This window comes from Atractosteus spatula, chromosome 7 (genome assembly GCF_055471065.1).
Source record: "Atractosteus spatula isolate fAtrSpa1 chromosome 7, fAtrSpa1.hap1, whole genome shotgun sequence".
Lineage (NCBI taxonomy): Eukaryota > Metazoa > Chordata > Actinopteri > Semionotiformes > Lepisosteidae > Atractosteus > Atractosteus spatula.
In genome coordinates, this window is record NC_142712.1 from 56,617,083 (window position 1) to 56,635,828 (window position 18,746).

At 39.4% G+C, this 18,746-nt stretch overlaps 1 protein-coding gene across 1 annotated transcript in view; it reads right to left on the reverse strand.

Annotated features, from left to right (window-relative positions):
* The window catches only part of mctp2a (multiple C2 domains, transmembrane 2a), a 78,536-nt gene extending 67,954 nt beyond the window's left edge, over window positions 1–10,582 (reverse strand). The window contains exon 1 of the mRNA XM_088921565.1: window positions 10,437–10,582. The gene's annotated coding sequence lies outside the window, so the exon portion shown is untranslated. The remainder of the gene's footprint in view (window positions 1–10,436) is intronic.
* Between the last annotated feature and the right edge of the window lie 8,164 nt (window positions 10,583–18,746).

Below are 18,746 nucleotides of genomic sequence, written 5' to 3' on the forward strand. Positions count from 1 at the left end.
AGCTGCAGTTCCGATGCGTTTCATACTAAAGCTTGCTATTGAGGCCTTTATACCCACACAGAAAAGCAGAAAAGTGTGATATACAGCTTATTCCATAGACACAATCCAGCATTCTTTTACTATCAAGCACTCTGTCCTCTAAACAACACCAATCATTTCTGTAATGTATATTTCACACAGTGACAGGAAACGTGGCCCAACAAATGGTCGTGATATTGGTCTCCTGAGGAAACGTCTATCAGGCAAGAGGCAGGTTTAATTTACTGCTGAAACAGTTCCGTAAGTCTCTGGCGCAGACCACAGCCTCCATAAAGAGAAGCTGCAAGTTCCTGTGTATTGATTGCTTGTGAAAACAGTGATGTTACAATACTGAACTGAATACACTCAAGTTCTTTGTATTCATTAGTTTAAAACTGCATCTTTTAAAGTAGCATTACTAGTTTACCTTTTGTCATATGGTTGCATTGCCTATGTGAAAACACTGATCTGGACACTGGAGCCACTAGGAACTATGACTCCAGCATAAAAACTGCTGGCACCTTTATGAAATAATTAAGGGAGCAAAAGACTGCAGATCTGGCAGAAGTATCAAGATTTTCCAGCTTCAAACCCACAAATGAGATTATGCCTTATAACCAATATCATTCTTTCCAAAATGAAAGAAGACATCGATTTAAAGATAACTATATTAGGTTTTGTATTACCGTGTATATCCTGTGTACATTACAATAACATCTGGCTTGTCCTGACAGTAGACCAGTAAGACAGTTACCAATTCTCTCATGAGGTTAAAGAACAGTGACACATCCTCTTACAGTTTCTGGCCAGAAAAAGATCCAACCCCTCAACCAAGTTATTATAAAGGCAGATAATTTAGATATACGTCTGGGTCAAAAGTCAGGTTAGAAGATCAACCCATATTCATTTAATCAGAATCTGAAACTTTGACAACTTAAATTGTCAAGTGATGTTCAACAAAAAGTCATCAACAACCCACAGCATGCTCTTGTCCACTGGGTAAACTATGGGCAAGTCGTAATTTAAACATAGCCTACTGGGAAAATAAGAATTCATATCACTCTCACTGACCGATCCCAAGAGATGGGATTTTAAGCACGGGGGGCAGCTAAAAGCATGTACTCTAGGTGTCTCACCTTTGGCCCAAACAGTAAAGGCACATGCTCTGAACACAGGCTGAACTCTGACCCAGAGGCAGTTACTGTAGCTCGAACGAGCAGCTGTGCACATCTGGCTGAGTCCCTCAGGCAGGACTGGGATTTCCGCTCGTGCGACTCTGCAGGAGAGCTTATCGAACGAGTGTGTCCACGTGCCTCATTCTCTCCCGAGCGGAGCAGGAGCAGTCGCAGTCGCTGGGGATCCAAGTCTCAGAACAGTTATCCCAAATGGCTTGGGCATGTAATAAAAATAATTAAAAAAAACACTGTCTACAGTTAATGGGCTGCTAAATAGATTGATAGGGTTTAAAGTTGACAAGGTTTCTGCTTTGATACAAATCATACAGTAGCCCAGGGCCCCCACCTGAGGCAATCCTGTACCTCTCAGGAATCATGTACCATGCAGGAAGAGCACACAGCCAGAAGGGTAGATGATTTCAACTTGCCAGTCAAAACTAAGAGAAGAGAGAACTAAGAGAAAAGGGAACAATAGAAGCAAAAGTACACAAAGCAATTTGTTAAGAAGTAATCCTTTAAACTGCATACTGGAGACTGGGCCTCAATCCCATCATCTACCCAAATGGACCAGCTCTGCAAGAACAGCTCGCACACAGCATCACTGCTTCAAAACGGCATTGAAAGGCATAAGCCTCTTACAGGTTTAAAAATAGTTGATCCATTTCCCACAATGACTAGCTGCTGATTAGACCAATGATTTTAATGACAGTCTAAGAAGCATCACATATCACAAAAGATTTCAGAAATCAGAAAACCAAAACATACATCTAAACTGGGCAATTTCAAATAATGACATACTGCAGATTAATAAGAAAAGGACTCCTTAATTGTGTCCACTTGGAAACAGCATCTTTTCTCCACAGAAAAAGGCTTTTGTGGTGAACTCATACATGCAATTTTCAAGAGCATGCTGGCCTTGCAGCCAGAGGTGACATCTCAGCACTTGTTCATGTTGCGTTTCTGGTACCGAGATAAAGATTGTCACAGTTTGACCACACAATGCTAAAGCCACAGCGTTTCATGTATTTCTATATATAAATATGCAAAGCTGTCGTGGTCATTTCAAGCGACATGATCAAGCCAGCATCCAGGAATGCATGAAACTCCTCGTGTTGGCATCGAGCACTTCCTCCTTCAGCTAGGCCTCTACATGAACAATCACGTGAATCCAGCGTGGGGGCCTATCACAACAACTTCTGCTTCACTGTGCAAATCAGGAAGGATCAGGAATGAACAGGGAACACTGAGGTTGGCTTCTGAACCTATTCATCATTGTTCAAAAATAGCATAATGTTATAATACCCACGCAAACGCCGGCTCGCACCCTCACACGGCCAGAGAGATCCACCGGGGCTGTCCGTATCCGACATGGGCGCTGATCAGTCCCCCTGCTGCTCACTAACGAGATAATCACTGGAATAACCACATTCCCTTGCTCCTGTATTTACGTCCTGACAGAGCCCTTGCTCACTGCTCGCTCGTTGGGCTTTTCCTCGGCCTCAGCAGTGCTCTGCTCACTCTGTCTGCCTGCTTGCTTTGCACCATGCTCGCTGTGTGCGACCTTGGCTACATTTTACCCCCGACTTGTCTTTTTCTGTCTCCCTGGCTTTGAACTTTGCTAGCTCAACTACGGATTCTAGATCCTCTCTCCAGTGCCTGGGCTGTGTTCTCTGAATTAGAAGCTCCTGACTTTTCATCACTGAGCCCAGCATGCAGATGCAGGACGAGAAACCTCTCAGGATGTACTGCATCATTATAAATGTTCAACAAATATTTTTTAGTCAGTGGTAACAGGAGGCCATTTTTGCCCATTTGGAAGGCAGGGCAGCATGGCTGGGCAGCTTGATCCACCCTTCCACTACCTTCTGCATTAAGATGTACCGCCTGTCTTAGTTTTCAGCACTCTTCCATGAAGTTGCCACTTGTTTCCTCGAGCTCTCATTTCACTGCTGGGAAATCCACTGGGCTGACTTTGTCAGTGCCTTTGATTATGAATACAGTGATCTCTGCTGCTATGCGAGTTTCCAAAACGCAAACTGGCTCATACGCGATTGGTAAACAGGGGAAAGATGTCTGTATGACGCGAAACTCATGTTGGCTTATACACGATTTCATCCCCGACATGTTTACGTTTTGTGTCGCGGAGTAACACAGCTGAACACGGCGGTCAGCAGAGGAATACACGATGCTCAGTTGTCCCACGTGCCTTGTTTTGGAAGTGCTAATTGGGAGGTGCTCCTCAATTTTCATGCTATTTGGAAATTTTGTTAGTTTAAGCAAATGAGTGTAGATAGTATTTGATGTTCTAAGAAGTAAATAAAACAATTTTTGAAATCCGTCACTTACTGGTCAACTCTGTCATCAAACAATCACCTCTGTCAGAGGTTTTTTTTTCCAATATTTTGTTGAAAATGACATTTACCATTGCAATATAACTGTTTATTTTGATTAAAAATGTTCCTTTTACAACCGAAGTATGTTTTTTTTTTAATATTTCAAGTATGTCTACATTATTTTTCTTCAAAGTCTGTATTAGAAAATAATTGGCATGGGATGATTTCTTGCTGATTTTGTTTTCTAAAATAAACCTTTACAAATATTATGGCAGAATATTTGATAAAAGAAGTTTACATTGTGTTACATTTAAGGGCTCATTCTCTTTAGAAGAAACTATTTTAAAATACTATGTTTTTTTACTGTGTCTGACGGAGTTGAGAAAAAAATCTAATTCAGTCAACTGCAAAAAAGGGATTTTAAGAAAAAATATTTCAAACAGGAGGCTGTATCTTTATAAAGTCTGATAGCCAAGACCCTAGACTTGCTTAAACCAAAAAAATCTAAATAAAGAAAAAAACCTTGTTTTGTTCCAGATCTCAAGAATGCCTGTTCTACACAATATAGGAGTTAGCAATTGCAGTTTTAGTCTCATTAAATTAAATAAACACATATTAATGTACTCCAATTTTACATTATATGAATTGTAGGGACCAGTTCAGACTTATGAAAGGTAGCTCACCAATGTATACATGTGGAAAGATTTTACAAACAGTGGCTCAGTAATCTGGGTGACATCATCTTGCTAATTTTAATGAGAATCAAATAAAGGCCTTAGTTAATATCTGAAGTGGGAAAAAAGGGTGGCTGAATACATTTGTCCAAAAGCTTTTCCACAATCCTTTATTGTGCTTAATGACTTAATGGTGAATAAAAGTTTCACCATTCACAAACTGTACATGATAAATTCAACACATTGGCACGAAAAAATATCTTTACTGTATAACGACGTGGGCATGAACAACAATGTAGCACGATTCTCCGAATTTTTTATAACAAAGGACATCTGAGGATATTGCAATGTGTTTAGTAAACACAGCACCGTGTCACTGCTCTGATAATGTGTAGCCTTTACACACAAAAATATTGTTTTGGTTTGGTGCTATTCCCCTAATAGGCATGTATGGAAAAGGGCTTCTGTCTGAAATACAGCTGGACACCCTTATCTGACAGAAACTTACTTTCAAGTGGCCTTTCTGAATGCACAGTGTTTCTATATTTGAAGAGTAAGTAGTGAAAGCGTGGGAAATACAATATTGTCTTCTAAGCAGCACTAATGCCTTATACTGCTGAATGCACTCATATCCTGAGAAAAGCAAAGCGCTGTATGAGAATTGACCACAGTGTTTAACTTGGTCTTATGAAGACCTGACTATTTACTAGTATGACAATGCTTAAGCCAGCCCACTCTGAAAGGATCTTGCAGGTCCAATTGATAGCCTTCTGAAAAGCACTACAACATTAATAATTCACACTAATACTAACATAACACTTTCCACATGCTTTTTAATGTCTTATGCTTCTGTTTGCATTAACATTTTACATTTTCAAGGGTTTACAACTATGCAAAGGTAACATGCTCTGGTAGAACAAAATGAGTAGCCATTATGCTCCAAACATCACAATCTGTGCAGTCCAATGTGTACTCTTATGGAGGTGCTGACCAACATAGGGAACAGAAGGTCTATGTGATCTAATCTTCGCTCCTTCTGTAAACTGACCTTATCATTTATACACTAGAAGTACAAACATACAGCTTGGCTACATACAGTAGTCATTATCAGGATCAAATCAAAAACAGTCACTCAATTTTTAAACATGACTTTAAAAAGCAAACACAATAAAAGAATAGAACAAACTCTCTTCTTTAGCTTCACAATAACAATAACCTCTGTTATCATTATATATTACCACCACATTGGAGAACTGACCATTTACAAACTATGTAAAACGTTCTTTTTCATCCTACAAAACATTCAGAAAATCCTAAAAAAATGCTCATTACAGCATTAACATTTTTATAATTTTCAAATTTACACCAATACTACTACTAAATCAATTAAACTAACAGAATCAGGCATAGCACACCAAGCAGTTTCATATTTAATTAACTGTATCACTATATACTGTATATATATACTTATATACTGTATATATATATACTTAAAAGTGCAACAAATTGAGAAGGTTATTATCGCGGAAATGACAAGAGCAGGTTTCTGGAGCAGAAACACTGGCATTACTCTGAATGGACATCATAGGTAAATTCATTATTCTGATGCTCTTTCGTCATGAACAGATTTCACAGGCAGTCTCTGTGAAAGTCACAAGCTAGTCGTGTGTGTGGGCACTGTCGCTGCAACACCAGCAGCACGTCCATGATGGAGGCTGGGCACCAGGTTGCAGCTGCAGTCTTGGGGGACCCTGTCCTATTCTTCTCACAGCGCCTGGACATGCACACTCACTACGTGCATGCTGCACATCATCCCAGCTCAGCTGCAGGCATCAAGTCTACATCCACGACATAAATGCAACATCCTCAGCTCTCAGGAAAGCAGCATGGAGAAGCGCAGTGTCCGGCTGGAATGTTGTCATGACAGCACGGGCCCACAGGAGAGGCTGCCTGTGAGCTCGCTGGACTTGACTGCTCAAGCAGAGTGCAGTCCAGTTGCCATCAAATACTGGAGGGGGCTTTGTAGTGAACAGACCAGAGATCTACCACTCCGGGCCTGGAGAGCTGCAGCATATTCTGGGTTTCATTCCAGCTGAGCTGCGATTGCCTTGAATGTATTAGTTACTTTAATTAGAAGGATCTAACATGTTCTTCAGATCTCTGTTTATTGACAATTTGAGGCATTTGGAACAACATGCTGGGCCGCAGGACCAGGGTGAGAGACTGCTGGACTAGACAGACGTGGCCAGGCCATCACCCTTGGACTTCCACGTTGATTTCGATATTGTGAGTGTGTCATGACTGTGCTCTGAGTGGAGTGTCCAGAAAAGCGCTATATAAGTGTAAGCAATTATGATGATGATGATGACAATGATGATGATGAAGACTGTGGTTGCCTAAATCATAGTCTTATTGTTGGTGGACTGTTGATGAACTACGTTTGTCTATAAAGTCTTGTAAGGTTAGAACTTGCCGTCTACAACCACTCAAGACAAGGAGCAATACTGCGCTGACGAGTCAAACCACCAACACAATAATGACACGAAAGCATTATTCTTTTCATAAGTAGCACATACTGACTTCTTTTCATTTTTTCTTTCTAAATTTTCACCAGGGGTGACATTCAACACATTAAGTCACCTTATCACCTGTGCCCAATCAAAACCTGAATGATGTTTTTAATGAGGTGATTCATACTAATGAGGCAATTCGGTGCTCATGCAAAAGACTCACTCAAGGGTATTGCAGACAGCCATGAATGATTAATTAATTAAAACAATGCCAAAACATTTAATGAAAATTTGTATATTTTTCCTAAGAACAAACATGCTTAAAGTATGCACTTAAAAAAAAGTATTATATTTCTTTTCATGTTCAGTATAAGTATAGAATATACAGTACAAATCCCTCATCACATGTCTAGTATTATTGTGCATGTGTAATATGGCTTGCTCATTAAATACCTCACATGGCTCTAATAGAGAAACTGCCTGCAGTTGAGAATATAACCAGATACAAAACTTTAAGGAGAAAGCCATGTCACAAATTTGGCCATAAAGACATGGGTAAAGTCATCAGTGAAGGCTTGTCTTTATTGTCACTATTGAGAGTCTGCTCATTTGAATGTGACTTCCAAACACTGTGGCTGAGAACATTTGCATGTTCTATACATTACTGAAAAACTGCAAGCTGAAACCCAATGTTCTGTAACATTACCAGGAGATGTAAAAGTACATGAACTGGTTTATTTACATGGCATGACAACAGGTTTGGGTTGACCGTCACTCATTCCATCCCTTATCCATAACTGCTGAATCCTTGAGAGTGGTGGACACCAGAGCCTGACCTGGAATCACAGAGCACAGGGCAGGACCAGATTCTGGGTGCAAACAATCACAGGGCACACCTACACTCAGAGACAAGGCAGAGGCACCAGTTAAACTATCTAGCATGTCTTTGGGACATACTGTATATATAAATGAAAAAGGACATCTGCACTGCTATCCCCAGGAAATCAAAATCATTTGTCCTTGTGTCACAGCAGCCTCACTGTGCTGACCTTGTATGACGTACAACCTATCCTTCCTGAAGGAGGGATAACAATGCATAATTTCCCTCTAGCACCCCTCTTTAAAACCTTTCATATCAAAACTACAGGCTTCCCTCAAATGAGCAGGTACAACATAACACCCACTATGGTGATCAAAGTAACTCGATCCTCTTACTGCTAATTTCTTGGCCTGTAAAATAAAAGTGCAAAGACTGCTGTCACCACATTGCTTTGACTGTGCATTTCGGAAGAACAGGGAACCTGAATTTCAATTTTGGCCCCCATACGCTTTTTTAAAGTCCCAAACAAAGTCAACACAGTGTCCCTTGTGAAGGGAGGAAACCAAGTAAGGGGATGAATGGAGATTATGAATGGATTTACTCACAGGCCACTTGTTTCAATGCCAAATATAGTACAGCCCTAAACACCGTTTGGCCAACTGGCGTGAAGCTCACAGCCACAGCTGGATAAGGGTCTGTAGAGGACTTCCACTCCATCTGTAGGGAGAAACTCTAAACCACCCACAAGCTGTCACGAGGCATTAATTATCCCAAATGAAAAATGGCCTCTACAGAGCATAAATAAGAGCAAGCATCACTTGAACAGCAGTGGCTCAGAGATAAAATGAATTCAGCTTACAAACATTACTGAAAGCAGATGTAAAAAAACTTGCAACTGAAAGGGCTTTTCGTAATACCACAGATATGCCACGGCCATTTAAATTGTCCATCCACATCAAAGTGGACCAAACTTGAAAATGAAGAGGGGTACGTGTGACATACATACAGTACTGTACCTAAACCCAGATTGAATTAATAATCACGTTTGGAGGAATCTGGAAAGATTGCATTGCTTAGCTATGTGATCCACATCAGGTTTCACAAGCTGGAAATTCTCTTATGTAACTTATAAGGTACGGAGATGTGCTAAAAATGCCAAAAATGTTTCTTAACAATGGATGACCAATGTTACAATGATGTTAAATGTTTCCCTTTTCCTCTGTAGAGCAGCATACAACTGGTAAAAAAAATGTACTCTGCCACATATGCAAGATGTCTCGAGTTGTTTTTAAGAATCAATACTCATTTCACTAAAACAAGAAATGACAGGAATTTCTCCTTTTGCGTTTTGTCCTCTTGATGAGACCACAAAACAGAAGTTCCTAGACAGACAATCAAAATTAAAAGTCTTTTTGTACTCTGTAGTATGTAAAACATACAGTATATTATATATATATTAGAAGTTTATTTCAGTGATTCTAACAAGACTGAAAGGAATTTATCAGATTAGGTCTGGCCTGACTGGTAAATTCAGAATTCTGGGAATTATCAGATTTTGAGGAGGACACACTTACAAACAGTGACGAAAACAGTATTCCACAAAAACAGAAAAACAAACATGACTTGCTACAATAAAAGGAAAATATCCTAACAATTTACGTTCATCCATTCTGCATTCTTTCAAAATGAATATCTGCTAGAATAATCTGCAGTCACGGCTGCTACATACGTACAGTATTAACATTCCTTGAACATCTCTAAACAGACAAAACCACTGTATTTCACTATTGACTCAGCCCACTACAGTCCGTCACTATAACGAACTACAGAAAAGATAAAGATCCCCTTTAAAAGACTGTCCTAATGGCTTTTTACCTATAAACACACCTTTTACAAACTCAAAACTGAGAGCCGCCCAGCGCTGACCTAATTTGATGTGATGCAAGAGAAACTGCAAAGGCCTCTTTCTAGCTGAAGAAGGAAAACTCTTGCATTTTTTATCCAGAATTTACAGAATCCCCACATCAAACAGGGAACAGAAAGTTGAATTTTTTGTGCACAATTTGAACACAGATGGTCAGCGCTGCCTTGCTTTCCAATAAATTTAAAACATTCACAATAATACAGAATTAAGACGGTTTTAGACAGAGTCACATATGAACAAAGTTTGAGATATATAATCCTCTAGAATATCAATTAGCATTGCTTTAAAGCAAAGGCATAATAAATGTATAAAAATACCAATTTCAAAGCTGTAAAGCATAATGTTATAGTATTACAATAAGGTTCTCAGAGAAACAGTTCGTAAACTGGGGAAAAAGCTAATCAGGACACAAGAAACTTGAACTATACACTGTACAGAAGCACAGCTCGCATTGAAGTAATTTAAAAAGCAATGTTACTGATAGACAGGGACTGATTAACAAACAGGTAAAAAGCACGTAAACCTACTGCATCTAATATAATGCTAAATTTACAATTAATCAGTCATTTACTGTGAAAGCATGATGAAAATGCATGTCTAGACTCGTTTTTATATCAAAACGAGCACGAGCGGAGACAAGACTGAAACATTCATCACAAAAGAACGTAGATTTTGCAAGATCCTACTCGTTTGTAAATGTGCAGCCAGGAACGTCCTCCCAAAAAGAAGGCATTTAATATTTTCTTTCCTGCAGGAAAAAGGGTGCGTCTGGGAAAAATAATTACGCGAAAGAATAAGTGATTGCACCGGAATGTTTCAAAAAGTGATTAGAAGTTTCCAAAGCTGCACAACAGAAGATAACTATTTAACAGGTAGCAACACCTGGACAAGGAAATATGCAAATTGGTGTGCCTTCAGCCGAAACTCAGTTAAGTTCGTGGATAAAGTTTAAAATCATCTTCCGTCTCGTCGTCACTCTTACCCGTTTCCCTGTGACAGTATCATGCTCGAATCCAGTTAATCCGATACCAGAGAGGCCGAGGGGAAAGTAATTATCAGAGCAAAGAAACATCTGTAACCATCGGTAGAGTATAAGAACTGACTTCCTCATCAACTGATGTAAAGGCTCAAACACCAAACACCAGATTAAAGGGGAGGGACTCCCAACCAAAACAAATTAAGCCGACATAAAATGAATGGGGTTCAAGCATTTAATCGAGTTTACCGTTTCCTTCTCATTTAAAATAAGCGAATTTTGAAAATGGTGTAATCATTTGGTACAGTATCCACTAGAATATCAACAAAGAAAACAATGCCTTACAATCCGTTAATATGAATATAACTGAATCCATTTCCTCTCGTTGCGAAATTATACTTTCTACTCTTTCTAGTGTAGAACTCCCCCTTATTTCTGTGCACCTCCCCGGTCTTAAACATAAACGTATATTGGAGAAAGACTTGCCTGAAAAACTCAAACCATAGACCGAAGTGTAGGACAGATAATCATACCCTGCTTTTTAAGTTCTCTCTTCTTCACAGAAAGTCCTGAAATTTTTTTTCTTCTAAATCTTTACCCGGCAGGTGTTGGTTTGTCCGGGCGCGGCGACCTGCAGTCCGGTGGGCTTGACCGGAACCTCTGAAGACCCCTCACCCGAGTCCGACGGATTTGTCCCCAGGTGGGGCTGCACACTGGTGGTGGCGGAGGGGATCCCCATTACCTGTAAAGCGCTATATCAAGTTTCAAGTTCAAGTTTATTGTCATTATAGTCATATACAGGTATATGGTATAACGAAATGCTATTTAGCTAGCTCTCGGGCATACTGTACGTAGTACAAAGAAAAAAAAACAACAACAATACAATTGTATAACAAAAGAAAGACAGAGACAACAGGCAGTGTGCAAACAACAACAACGGGCGATGTGCAAAACAACAAAAAGGTAACAGGTTCTGTGCAAAAACATGCATCAACAGAATGAAATACTGAAACACTGAAATACTGTCAGTGTAAGGAATTATCATTCTTCTTCTTCTTATTATTATTATTATTATTATTTGGCATCCTTCGAAAAGCACCTTTCCTTAGCAAAGACAACACCTTGTGATTAAAGTCAAATCGGCTCTGCATCGCGGTGTAATTATAAGTAATGTACGTGGTGCATTTCACTCTAATGGAAAAAAGGGAGATGCAATGTAACCAAAAATTCAGTTAATCTCATAAATTACCCCTCGGGGCAAATCTAATAAGAAATCCAAGAATCTAATACAACAATAAAATACGCAGAACTAACATAATGAAAAAGGTCTGGACAAATAATATTTCAGTAAGCAAAATAATTACTTTGCATTAAGACTTAACACTTAATTAAATTGTGATATCTCCAAGATAAGAACCATGCAAATTCACAGCAGAGACGCTGTGCCAAACACTTCATAAAGCTGTTAGCTTTATATAGAACCCCTTGCTTGTTGAATGTATTTAGTCTGATCTGATTTTTAACTTATATTTAGGACAAGAAGAGGGATATAATAGCGACAATATTATAACGGAGTCGGATAAACAGCAGTTTATCCCCCAATTTATTGTTTTTAAGGCCACACTATTCTGAATTTAAGCATCTACATCTAATAGATTTCAGTAAGATAAAGGATTGATATATATATATATTGTATATACACTACATGTCTATGAGAGAATACATGTTCACTCTACACCTAATGCTTAGTTACACAGTTGACCTAATTATCTCAATTTTAAATAAATCTATAAAACTGCTGGGCTGTTTCCCCCAAGACTGGAGATTTTGTCAGCCGATATAGACTGATATATAGATTGTTGCAGACGAGGGCTTCCCAGTCCTTGTTCTGGTGATATCACTGCCTGTTCATTATTTTCTGTTCTTAATGTGCTTGAAGTGGGACATATATATATATCACTTATCCAGCATCAAAGTATCACAAAGTATCACCACAAGCACATTGTGAGAGGTGTTGGTGGTGTCTGTTAATTTAGCCTCAAACAAAAGTTACACTAAGATGCCAGAAAGCTGACTTGCTTTGGCAGCCCCTGTGGCTCAACTCTACATATAATAATAAATAAAAGAGAGGAACAACACCCACAAACAGGATAAACCAGACCAATGTCTGCTGCATATCAAAGGACGGAACCTAGAGCAAGACAAGCAGTAATTACATATCAAAGAACAGGACAAGCACTCCGATTGTGAAACAAACTTTCTTCTGACTGGATATAAGAGCTGGGAAACCCTTGCAGTTTGTCAGTTATGTGGGGCAGACCCAGCGTGCGTTGTTGAACTTATTGAGCTCAATAAAACTGAATCTGCACAAGACTGTGTCCTGCTCCTCTGATGAAGAATTTCCCACAACATGCTATACACTATATTCCAAATGAATTAACTATTACACTACATCAGTGATTTGAAATCTGCAGCTTATGAGCAACTGGAAATGCTGAGAAAACATAATAACGGTTTAACTGCTTGTGACAACATATACAGCATTCTTTGGTAGAGATATTACTAGATAGAAGGGCATTTTCAAGTGATGTAGTTCCAGATGTTCATGATTTCATAATAGTGTTCTTTTAACACTTGTGCTTTTATTTAAAAACAACCTGAAAGATCTATTCTCTAATCCTGGTATTGTCTGTCTTTATAAATGAGGGATGACCATATCAGTCATTAATCCCTGTACATTCTGCAAGAACTTTTCAATAAACAACAGATTAATCTATCCCATTGTACACTTTGCTACAGCCAACTCTTTATTTACGTGAGGGATTAATTAGTATGTTAATCCAGCTATTAAAACATTGGTTTCAATCCTGTACTGGAATGGATACCTGTCCGGTATTGCACTACCTCTGATCTACAGAGATACTGGACACCTGTTCAATTGAAGCCATTGAAGACCTGCTGGGATCCCAACAAACATTACACTGGCGTTGATATGTCAGCCAGGAAATTTCCAGTTCGCGAGGAATGACAAACACCCAAGGTGAAAGCCTCTTGGAGTGAAATTGTGGCTTAAAATGCTTGGTTGAGGGCTGACCTCCAGGCCTGAGGACAAGGAGACCAAGACCCCCCTGCAGGGTGACCAAGGGGCAGCTGCAGAGGTGGAGATGGGGTGGAGGTGGGATGCAAGAGACGTGCAAAAGAGAGGGAGATAGGTATTTATAGCGCTTGGGAGAGGAATGGATTGTCAGGAGGACGGCTGAGTCTGATTGAGCTGGTCGTTGTCATCCCTCCCGAACTTTTGTTATAAACTCTAGTTAGTGCTAAGTGATCCATCGGAAAAAAAAAAACATTACCCAATCATTTCTGGGCATGTGGAAGGAGTTTTTCAGAGATCGAACCCTGTCGACGTCTCTGTATGGCTTGTCTGAAGAAATTGATTGTATTGTTTTTCATATTTGAACTGACCTGCTGTGTTAAGTTTCATCTTTTTCCCTTTCCTGTGCTGGCTTTTATACTGTATACTAAAAATGGCTTTTGTCTCTCCTTGGCCTCCTTCCTGAAAGGTTTCCATCCGTGTTACTATGATGAAAGGCTCTCTTCCGTCTTTTTAGTTCAGAAAAAAAATTGCACAACATACACTTTGTAAAATGTTTCTGACTGTGTTTATGTTTGTGTGTGTGTGTGAGTGGGACAGGGTGCTTTGAGTACGCCTGCCTTTATTTCTATTTTTAAAATCTTAAGGATAAATGCCATTAAATACAACATTAGTCAACAGTTGGTAGCTTCTTATTTTACTAATGAGCTTTTTTTCTACTTCTTCAGCACACCTTCTCTATTCATACAGAATCATACATTAGTTTCCCCAATAAGTCAAATGATAAAGCAGAAACTAAACTACCCAAATCTCAGCCTGCCCTCACCTCCCCAAAAAGTAAACTACAGCTTCAGTTTGAAGGGGATTTCAAAACGCTGAATGATTATTACAAAGTGAAACCTGAAGCCTTCAAGAAAACAAAACCAAAAAAAGGACACAAGTGCGTAAGAGCAAACAAAGATGGTGCAGGTAGTACTTCTGCATACGAAGAGTTGTGGGTATCTGGAACTAGATACATCTCCATGTTGTTGGGAGTAGATCGTCTTGCAGCTAACAGGGATCGACTTGTTACTTAGATCAATAATCTGCTTGCAACCGAAGGGGCAAGACTGTTCCCTCCTTGGTAAATACCACAGACTTCGGGCCTCCAACACAGCTGAAGGGACTTTCATGAAGGAACAAGATGTGATTTCCTCATCATTTTGCACCTAATTAAAAGCTAGATGGAGCAGTGCGGAGAAGAGATTTAACCCCTTAAGTGTTGAATCAGTGTGCGTTTGCTTTTAAACCACACTTATTAAAATGTGTATTTTAAAAACCATGGGGTGACTATAAGGTCACGACGTGCAATGTGAATGCAAAGCTAGGAAAAGTCACAAGTGCTGTACTTTAAAAGAGGCACTTATAACCACAATGCAAATGGAAAATGTATGCAGTAACGTATGAACATTTCTTTTCACCACCTGCGAACACGTGTCACAGCCCTTCGAATGAGGCTTTCACTGGATCCGTTACAAATTTGAACAGAGAAAAAATGTCACCAACAGTAACAAATGGATAGCACCAGGTTACCCTCTTGCTGTCAAGAAAGTAATCAAAATGAAACTTATTTAGCTCTCAATGTGCTCTATCAGTCATGAGATCTTATAAACTGATAAAAAGCTCAGATGCTGTAAGTACAAGGGAAATGCACTCAAAATGTCATCAGCAGGTTCTAAAATAACAAAAATACCCAGAGCCTTCAACTCAAAATGGTGAAAAATTGTAATCAGGTCAAGTGATGCAAGTGATGTTCCTAGATGACAAAGCGAGAGTGATGCACAGGATACTTGCATGGGAAAAGAACGATATCACACAGAGTACCAAGACTACTAGGAAATTTCACAGCATGGAATAGTTTACTCTGAGAACTGGAGAAGCAATATTAACTTAAGTCATAGATATAACCTAAATCCATGAGTTGCTCCATCTGTGATAGCCATTGACTAACACAGCTGTTTAGAAGAACACTAAACTGTTACAACATGTAAATGTTATTGTATAAATGATTCATTAAGAACTAAGATGCAAATATTTGTGCTTTGTGCATCCGTTTTTTGATGACTCAGTGTGTGATTGAGTTTGCTAAAGTTCCAGTTGGCTCATTGAAATGCAATTTTGAGAAATTTTGGTATTTAATTTTTTTTCCAGAGACTTCACATTAAAGAATGCAGATTTATGTGTAACCATGTAAACCTGGTTCTCTGATAATTAGCTATGAGAGAATGACCAAGCTGGATGAGCTCCTTGGATCAATTAACTACTAGCTACCAAACAGGCCAGATGTGTAGAATGTCCTTTTCTCATTTGAAACTATACATGTTGTAAAGTTTATATATTACATTGATTTGTACCATTTCTACAGCAGACAATTGCAGATGTAACATGAGGGCTAGAATAAAACTCTTTTGAAGTGATAAAGCATGTTTTTGTGAAACTCTGAACTGTTTATCGGGAATGCTCATCATTTTAGAAAGGCTTGGGAGTTTCCTATTCCATGAATATCCACAATATTTTTCTTCCTCAATAGGGAATTCCGAACTAAAAAACTTCCGTTTTTATTTTTACCTGCCTCTGCAAAAATTATTTTGGATTGTCATTGTTCTTTGCAAACTGCTCAGGTTTGATTTTTTTTTCTGTGCATGTATCCCAAGGTCTTTTGGATGAATCCCTTTTCCTGTGTAAACCTGAGTGAGATAGTGCAGTGCTGGAACTGGAACACGGAGGAAATCTCCGTACTTGGTGACACATATGTCATGTAAAACTTTCAAAAAACTTTTTAAGTAGAGAACAGTGCGTCCCGGGGACAAGCAATATTTCAGTCTTCTTAAAGGTCTTTCCTAGCAGTTTGAAATGTTGACGCCGAACAGCACCTATTGTACATATTAAAGTGACCTTAAAATTCTGAGCAAGTGTCATTCCTCCATTGGTCACTGGATAACAAAAGGCGCCATTGTAGATCTGGATCATTGAGAAGTTTGCCAAAAGATAAGATTTTCCACATTTGCAATTATTATTTACCTATCTGGCCTTCTGAGCCTGGAACTCCTGATCATTGCTGAGTCTTGAGGCCGCAGCCTGGCTCTCTCATAATTCAAATACTCTAATAAAAAGTCACCATTGTTCTCGATGTGTTGTGTTACAGAAAGAGAGATAAAAAAGTGATTGCTTATCACGTTTATTCTTTTTTGTGTTTTTTTTTGTGCAATTTACAATCTTGATCTGAACTCACTGGGAGGAGGGGCTAACCATGAATTCATGTAAATATGCACAATAATAATATTATGATTTTAATTATTTCGTATTTTTGCCACAGAGGGTATCTTTATTTTGTTTGATTACTTTTTTTTTTTGCATTATAAGTTTGATTACAGAAGACAGGTCATATTCATTTAGTTGGAGCCTGTCTGGGTTACACTGTCAGAAGCAGCTGCCCGTGGCAGAGCTGGGGTTTGAACCTGCAACCTCATGCTGACAACCCCCTTCGGTAGATGTTGAGCACAGCCTCCACCACTGGATCAAGACTGCAATGTTTTATCATAATAATATCATGGATCTCTCTGCACCTTCTATTGCACACACAGGTGACTAAGGCGACTGCCCTTGATCCTGCAGGAAAATAAAAATGTGTGCAATGAGAGGAAACCATCCTCCCTTTATTCATGTGTTTTCTTTACAAGCTCAGTGAAGGTGACTTTTTTCTACACTGCCACACATTGCTTCGCCCAGAAGTGTCCCTGATCGTCGACAATACCTACTGTGGCATTTTTTAGGGGCGTATTCTAAATGTCCTTAGAGCTGTTTAAAATAGATTCAGTTCTCCAAACTCAACTGGACTACGGTAATTGAAAGACACACAATCCTTAAAGTAAAATATAATATGTTCATGAAGTGAAATCGGCCGATTGGATCGAGGCGTCATGTTAGTGAGCTGTCTGTCGCCATCTCGTGGACATTTACGGCAATTTAAGAGGCGGAGTGATGCTGTTGTGAAATTGAACGATTAATTCAATTATATGATAATATTAGAAAGAAATCAGCCCTCCTTTAGATAAAAAAAACATAGTTCAATTGTGAATTTTTCGTCCTGAGCAAGAAACCACTTTCAGTCTTTGCGATCTGAAAATGGCATAGCAAACCTCATTTAAGATGATAATAATAATAATAATAATAATAATAATAATAATAATAATAATATATTGTGTGGTCTATGCCAGGTCATCAACACTTTAAGGCTGTGTTACCTATAGATACAGCTCTCGCGTGGCACGTCGCTGGCCGACATACTGTACGTCTTCAGGACGGTTCCTGAGCCAGGAACTGGACATTAATCGCAAGGCTAGACACTACATTCGAACGCCATGTGACTACCGCCGCCCCTTTAACTGTGGAAAAGTTGTTACTGGGAGGCAGTGGGAAGAGTGAAGCAGTGAGTGAGCTTTGTGAACAGCCAGCATGCTTAAGAAATATGCAGTGAAGAAATGTCCGGGGATAGGGTGCTTGAGACAGGTGTGCTGTTTCTCTTTGCAGCTAGAGCTGCTAACCGTGGCGAGAGGGGCAACGTACTCTAATGGCTTTGCATGTGCCGGAAACTAGAAACTGGCCTTGGACGCAGCTCAGAAAATGTTTTGTAAGGTCTCTCCTTCCCCTTAGACGCCACCTACGGTATTGTAAGATAAACTTAATATCAAGTTGGAACAGAGCTTCAAATCTCTCGTTTGCCGGTCGTGTTAGGTCTCCCCCTGGAGGCCCCTTGATGTAACTGCAGTGGCTTGAATTCGGACCGGCGCGGAGGTTTACACATTGCCGCAGGTTTCGGTTAAAGAGCTGGGATTTGTCGTAGCAAAGGAGCATCATTTCTACCGGTAAACAAGGTAGCACAAGCAGCGGATACATTTTCTCTTCAATGGTGTTTGTGTTGCTCAATTGGTGTGCGTCTCTTTATACATTTCTTCATGGATGAGTACTAAAGCTTTGTTCAAGCCCGCATTAACTCTCTTTCCAATTCAAAAAGCGCCGTACTCCCACTTCTTGTGGGAATAGTTGTTCAGTTTATTTCCTCGTACTCTCTCTTTCCTCCTGTCCCCCCAATACCAGAATTTTAACTTTTCAGCACCACTTTTTTTTACCGCAATTATTGACAACAAGCCTGTAGTTGTAAAATGTGGCGTCCAAATTTCCCA